At 38.0% G+C, this 7,501-nt stretch overlaps 1 long non-coding RNA gene across 4 annotated transcripts; it reads left to right on the top strand.

Annotated features, from left to right (window-relative positions):
* The first annotated feature begins 263 nt into the window (after positions 1 to 263).
* Positions 264 to 6,916, top strand: LOC124692900. 4 transcript variants are annotated; one of them, XR_006999774.1, is made up of 8 exons: positions 264 to 372; positions 1,818 to 1,908; positions 2,141 to 2,190; positions 2,934 to 2,976; positions 3,203 to 3,304; positions 3,460 to 3,954; positions 4,598 to 4,672; positions 5,123 to 6,916. It is a non-coding gene; the product is annotated as an uncharacterized LOC124692900 (long non-coding RNA). The 4 variants fall into 4 exon arrangements; XR_006999775.1 differs by having other exon boundaries at positions 3,203 to 3,633; positions 3,878 to 3,954; XR_006999772.1 differs by having other exon boundaries at positions 3,203 to 3,954.
* Positions 6,917 to 7,501: the final 585 nt, after the last annotated feature.

Raw genomic sequence — 7,501 nt, 5'->3', positions numbered from 1 at the left:
GTGCCGTCACCGGTGGCCGGCCTTGCCTCATGGCGCCGATCTGCCGGGGATTCGGTTAAGGTGAGCCCTCGCTTCACCGATGCGGGTCAGTTGCCGGTTGGTTGTTCCACGTTTTCTTCCCCCCTTGTTCTTCGATCTTCTCCGTGCCGCGGCCGTGCTCTGTCGTCGGCCTTGGCTGACGCCGGCCCGCGGCTCGACGGTGGCCGTGCTGCTGCCCCGTTCCTCCTTCGTTCTTCTGGTTCTTCTTGCTCGCTTTCTGTGCCCTTTACTGTACTCTTTTCCCCCTCTCTTCGCAGGTCATCCGTGTGCTGGGATTGCCACGTCTGGTGCTGGTGGCTGCTTCGTATCTCCTGCTGTTCGATTCTTCCCGTGGTGAGCCCCGTCCTACTCTCCCCTGTATCTTCCAATCCTGCAAAAAACGTGTGTGCTTGAACCTGTCTTCAGATTAACAAATCACACCTGGTTAATCCATTCAACAAATATCTATTCCCCAACGAGGCACCTGTAGAAGGAGAGGGAGTAACAAAAGTTCTACTTTATATTAGTTTTTGGCCAAGGAGGATTTCTAACATCATGTGAGGGCTTCTAATATCATACTGTCTAGAGGTGATTAGCAATACACACTGTCTACAGGTGATTTGTTCTTGGTTTTGTTATGTGATTACGGTGCAGAAAAGAGCTCTTTACGTTGCAGTGTTCTTCAGCCATGTGACTTCTACAATCAATTAACCGCAGATTTTACATAAATAGGCACGATACACACTAGACCAAGAAACAGACACACCAATGCCCCTTAGCTGATGACTGATGATGGTTAGTCATCTATTAATATAGTCTCTAACCACAATTACTGTCGGCAGGTTTATGTTCAGCTCCATACACTTCCACGTATTATTCCTGTGAAGATTTTTATTTCTCTAGAATCAGTAATCGGACAGTTCAACAGGTAGAGGGAATAGGGAAGGGGGGAGGGGGAGAAAAAGTTTGTTTCCACCGAGTAATTGTTGTTTCGGATTGGGTTGTAGGGTAGGCTAGAACCTGTTCTCCTTCCCTATTGGTGTGTAGGGTTCAGGCCTGGTAACTTATTTGTTCTCAGAGAGGGATGAGATGATTCAATTTGTGTATGATGATAGTGCTCTGCAAGGGGAAATACAGAACTACATTTCCTAATCACGGGGTCGTGCTCGAGCATTTTTTTTTTTCGAGAATGAAACAGCTCGAGCATGGCCAGCAAGACTTAAGGACGTGGTCTCCACATTATTAATCATATCCCTCTCATAAATATTTATGTCATTTTCCTCTATTTAATTCCCACAGGTTACATATCTGTTTTTTTATTTGATTAGATTTGTGATGCCTGCAAGCTATTTGATCCAGAAAGGAGCTCTTGGTGTGGGCTGCCAATTGTTCTACCCAGAAAATTGATTCCATATTTTTCTACACGTTAGTCATTTGTATGGTGCGGGTTCACGAACAATAAATGGTTGTTGAATGATTCCATATTTTCACTGTTTGAGTGCCCAGTTCATACATGTTTTGATTCTTTATGTTTCTTTTCTAATTTATTCATGAGGTATTCAAAGTTTTCCCCTTGTGACAGCCTGGTCATAACTAATTATTGGCCACCATCTTTAATTATGCAACACGTTTTGGGTATAATTTCTATTAATATATATGTTGCTCGCAACAGTGACCAGTGAGCAAAATGCCTTACTGCTTCTCATAGGATGCTTTCTCAGTTATACTACTTTAATATATCTCAGGTCTCCAAAATTATAATATCATTAACTTGATAAAATATTTCTATTGTTTTGCAGTTCTACTATACAAGAGCATTTCATTTGTGAGCGTGGATGAGGTTTCCAAAAACGAATCTGGAGGGGCGGAACACATTGCCGTCGGTTTTTGGTACGTGGAGTTCAGTCTTCACACTGATTATCATGGCTCCATGTGTTTCCTGACTATCCATATCCAGGCTGCATTTCAAAGATGTCTTCCTCATTTTTTTAAGCTGATGCAAAGTATGATTTAGTTATTTGTTATCTTAACATAACTATTAATCTATTATACATCTATGTTAAACCATAATACAAAATAAATTTCTCCTTCGAGCTAAGATGTTTATTTCTTGAATATGCAGGCTATTGTATTTGTCTGCGTGTCATGCTTTAGATTTCTTCACGGACAGATGTAGGTCTCATCACCTAATGCAATAGCCATTGTGTGTATTATGAAAATTGTTGATGTGGCGTAAACTAGAAATTGGTATGAATTGCAAGCCTTTTCATCAATCTTCTTGACTTTTTGTTGAAACAGAAGTGAACTTGGTCCTAAACTTGCACTGGCTATATCAGTATTTTCATATTTGAATGGCTGCAACTTTTGACTAACTAAAATATTATTTCAATATTTTATTTGTATTTTCCCTCTAAAGCCATTGGATTTAAGTATTTCGTAGATCCTTTTCCCTTATATATATATATCAACTATTCGAGGTTTGTTGTTTCTCGGTTTGACAATATCGGCCTGTGTGGGACCTGTACTGACATCTGGTCTGAACTGAAGTTTTTCTAGAATTATTCTTCCTATGTGGTACCTTACCAGGACATAAAGTACGCTCCAATAGATCAGTTGCAGTCTCTCTCCGCTGATATATTCCTCATTCATGGACATATATTTTCCCTTATTTGATGAAATCCATCGTTTTTGTGTAGGTTATTTTTATCCCTTCTCTTCACGACCTTAGCAATGCCCACTTTAATTGTGTAGTTTGGTGCTCTTTTATTTATGTACATTTTTCTACTGAGTTGCGTGCATTTCCTTCTGTATGATTAATAAGACTTGATTTGTGATATGCCTGAGGAAAAGGTGTTATATTCTCTGTCCGTTACAAAACTATTTTTGGTTGCTTAACATACATATTTCATGGGCAGGCCGAAGCTTATGTGTCTGATGGCCAGATCGTCTGATCCGAAGGTACTACAATCTTCATTAAGTTTTTAACATAGTTGGAGATAAAGTTAAAATGATCTACACATTGTCATGCAAGTGCCAAATGAGTAGCTTTGAATAGGTTAGTTGCTTTCAAAAATTACTACTAACTTTTTCCATGTCAAAGTCTGAAAATCTTCTATTAGGGTTACAAGGCTAAAAATGCATGTGCTGACATGGTAACATATTCACCGTATGTCTGCATTTTCAGTGATTTTACGCATCCATCATTGCAAAAGTACTGTTGGTGGTTGGCGGGAGGCACCACCACCACACATCGTGCTGGCGTTGGGAGGAGCGCTGGTGCCCGATGGTAAGAGCCTGCTGACCAAACTGTTCTTGCACATCGTGTCATCACCATTGCTGGGAGGAGCAACTGGTGGAGCTCCGTCTGTCTTGCACATCCCCGATACGTTGTGCTAGACTGCCTAACCTTCCCTGCTTTTTCACCATCACTGAGGTCTCCAGCTAGCAGCGCAACATATATAGCGGAGGTTCTGGAGAGATGGAGGTCTGAAATCTTAGCCTCCGTCGTGCACGGCGGTTGACGTAATGGTGCTCACAGTGGAATTGGATTGGTCAATGGCGACATCCCAGTTCATGCAAAGATCAACAACCTCTAGGGCCTATATATATCAGCCGGTACGCTTCAGCCATGGGTATTTTTTTGTACTGCTCAACATAAATACATTTTATCATGTATTTGTAGTATATCACATTGTCAGTTGTTCTACAGTACTCTCCCTTGTTTTTGATGCATGTTTGATATATAAATCTAATCGATTATGGAGCTCTTGGTGGCTGTAAATTGTTCTATACGGAAAACAATTGATTTGTGCCAATTTTCTCGGTCTCCTCGGTTCTTGAGTTTGTCCATGAATTTCAGCTAAGCCATAAATGACACGTTTGAGCAATATGTTCTGACTAAACAAGATGTGCAACGGAAGAATCGTCGGGTCTCAGGTGACCAACTTGGATGACGTTTATTGTTTTCACATATATGTTTTTTTCCTTGCTATATGCTATCGTGCAATTACACGGATATGTGTATGTGTGATCACAAGATAAATCTTCCGTTCACTTATCAAGAACCATTGGTTCACGTGGTTTACCGTTTCTGTGCCTTCTCTATACATGTACTGGTTTAATCGCACGGGGTAAGAAAATGTGTCATGTGTTTCTCTATATGATTTTATCTTTTTTTTTTACAATCTATATGATTTTATCTTCTCAAGAAAAATTAAGGGTATATGTGTTGGAATATTGTTCGGATAAAGGCCTAAAATTTTATAAGGCTATTTGTTGTAGTGGTGTATTGACCAAAATTGAATTTGCGGTGTTATTCACTTTATAATTAATATTCAGATCCATGGATCAGATACTTATGCCCAATGTACAATTTGGCAGGGACGCCAAAATAATTTTATCTAGCTACACTAAAATCCATTGCAAGCTACAATGTATTTGAGAGTTGGGATCTTTTTGTTCAGATTAAAAATTTATGCACTGCAGATAAACCTTTGTTATGGTGGTTTGGAGTGTGCTTTAATTTTGGTTTACTCTAAAAATTCTGCATCTGATTTTCTTATAACACTTTAAAATGCAGGTTCATGGACAAAATATGGCGTGTATGATCGCATCTCTGGATATGAACCACATCTTCAAGGCAAAGGGTTTAGAGGTCAGGACGTTTCATGATTGAAACTATAGATTAAATGCTCAAAATGAAAAGCCACATTCAGTTTGAGCGAATAAATAGTATTTCTTTTGCATGCTACAATATATAATTTTATTCAGCATGTTCTGGAATTTTAGTAAGTAGTTATTATCTGGTGTTTTCGTTCATGGGGTAACTCTGAAAACTGATCCAACAAAGAGGGTGCATGATGAGAAGCTCTTCTTTGGTCATACATGTACTTTAAACCAATGAATCTGTTACATAAAGGAGATCATTATAATGTACTGTCGCTCTCAGCTTCATATGTTGTTGAACATATCCTTTAATTATCAATTGATGTGTCACCTTCGCATTTTCTGGTTTCTTATCTTTAGCCTTTACCAATATATCTAAGCTTACTTCCTCTTTTACCCGTCGAGTAAATGCGGTCAAAATATTTATATATTTTTTCAGGGAAAGCTTTCTTGAGAAGGCAGGAGCGATGCCTTATGTCGAGGTTACTAATGGAATGTATGCCTTTTCCTTGGTGCCGCAATCCTTGAAGAAATTACATGACAGCGATAAGTGACCCAGTCTTGCCTATAAACATCACATCTTTTGTGTTTTATGTTTTGTCTATTTGTCTGAAGAAAAGTAAATCTATATTATGTAGTACAAAAACTTTTTTCATGCAATATTTTGAGCTAACATTGCCCACATCTCATTTCTATTTATTTGCAGATTGGCATGCAGATAGTTTGGTTTGGCTATTTATGCATTGGAAAAATAATGTCCAGACCCAGTCATGTTTTTCTGTTTGTTAAAATGGAAATGCCCATGATAGGTATTACAAAGCATTAGGTGTATGCCTTTATGAAAGCAAAAAACAAAGACTATTCGAGCTGGTAGTGGTTCAAAATTTTGAAACTCACTAATACAAAGTCCTAACCAATGTCTTGATAATTATATTACGGGGTTATGATATTAGAAGAGCTCTGAATAGAGGAGTAGAGGCTTATCCCTAATTCTGCATCTAGAAGTCATCAATTAGTATTGGAAACCTCAAAATATGAAGTGATAAAGGCATGAATTGTGTTGATTCAAAAAAGGTGTATTTGCCTCCATTTTGAGAAAATGAAAACTTTTGTGGTTTACAGTGGTACATGGCTCCTTAGTACTCTTATTTAGATCCATTAGCATTTGTTCTCATCCACCAATACATTGAACATGCTTGCCACTTCCATAACCTGCTATTTACAGTGGTACGTGGCTCCTCGGTGGTAATGGGTAGCTAATGCTTTATGGGACAGTTAAAAGATCACGGTATCTATCTATATTTATCCTGACAGTTAGACCCTGCAACTCAAGAAGGTTAGAGATTGAGCTTTGGAGAATAATATGCGAAATGTGTTGCTTTCCCAATTAGAAAGGTTGTGCCAGAAGAATACATGCATCTACCAGCCGTATTTTCCCCAGACTTTCATATATTTAACATTTATGTATGTATGGCCGTGTGCTTTGCTCTAGCTTAAGACTACCAGTGATGTGTATTTCCATGTGCTCTCTAATATATAACTTTTATGTCTGTAGGAGCAATGTGCTTTGCTCTTACTAAGATTACCACTGGTATGTATTTTTATGTGTTCCTTAGATGTTTTTGATATGACATATATGAATATAAATCTCGAAGATTGGCATCTGCCTAAATACTTGGTTGATCTTCCGTTGATTTCTTGATTACATAGCAGCGATTTTATATTAGATGTCATATCATGTGAGGTAGTTTTGTGTGCTGTTTTGTATAACTAAGAAATATTTTATCATATTGGTAGTTAATATTATCATCATTATACAAAATGAACATTGGCATAAACTACACGGGATTGTGCGCCAACTGATAATTTTTGAAATGGATAGTTATTCGCTTTTAATTTATTGCTTGCTTATTATCAATGTTTACAAATGGATACAAAATAAACACGGGTACCTCAAGCCTATTTGGAAGAGTGCTATTGTTTGTGCCTATTTTGTTCTGCACTTACCGCTTACTCATAATAGATTTTTTGCATGGTTAATATATATAGTTGTTTGCAAGTGGAAAAGTCACTATTTTTTTTGCATTACAGTTACATCTTAGTAGTTTTTCCTACCTGCTTACTTAACCTTCCGTTGGTTTTCATGGCTAAAACCAATTTCTATTCAGTACTGCTCCAATTCATCTTCATATAGTACTGAAACAAGAAGCAAATGAGTGATATGTGGTATTGAGGTTTTCCTTCTGCTTCAGGGACAAGCTAAGATGCCTCAAAGGTCATATGAGCTCCTCCAATTGGTTAGTTTTTATATTTTAACTGAAACAAAAAAAATCCTGTAGACTGCTATGATTTCTCTTTGATTTCGTTGTTGTCTTATTTGATGAGCTGGAGAAACAAATTCGTTGCTGAATTAAAAATTTCTCTTTGGTTTACCAACACTATAGTTCGATTTTCGTTGCCATCTAACTTGATGAGATGGAGAAACCACAAACAGGTGCTTATGAAATATATGCCATCTAACTTTATGTATTTTAGTTTCATTGGTTCATGGTGTGGGTTGCTGCATGCTATTATTGCGAATGTTTGTCTAATAGATAGTGTTATTTCTTGGATTTTCACCACCTCCGATCTATCCTTCCTCTATGCATTATATGCTCTGTTTTGAAACAACTGGACCTAGACACGTTTTCACGGATTCGATCTTCACATGTTAGTTCATCTATGAAGAGTTGCTTTATTCAATCTAAATATCCTCTCGCATTTTGTATAGCGATGGTACTGTTATCATTTGATCTGGAGAGCCTTGCTCCAGGAATCG

This window comes from Lolium rigidum, chromosome 2 (assembly GCF_022539505.1).
Source record: "Lolium rigidum isolate FL_2022 chromosome 2, APGP_CSIRO_Lrig_0.1, whole genome shotgun sequence".
In the NCBI taxonomy this organism is placed as follows: domain Eukaryota; kingdom Viridiplantae; phylum Streptophyta; class Magnoliopsida; order Poales; family Poaceae; genus Lolium; species Lolium rigidum.
The sequence above is the reverse complement of the archived record's forward strand: the minus strand, read 5'-3'. Positions and strand labels throughout refer to the sequence as shown.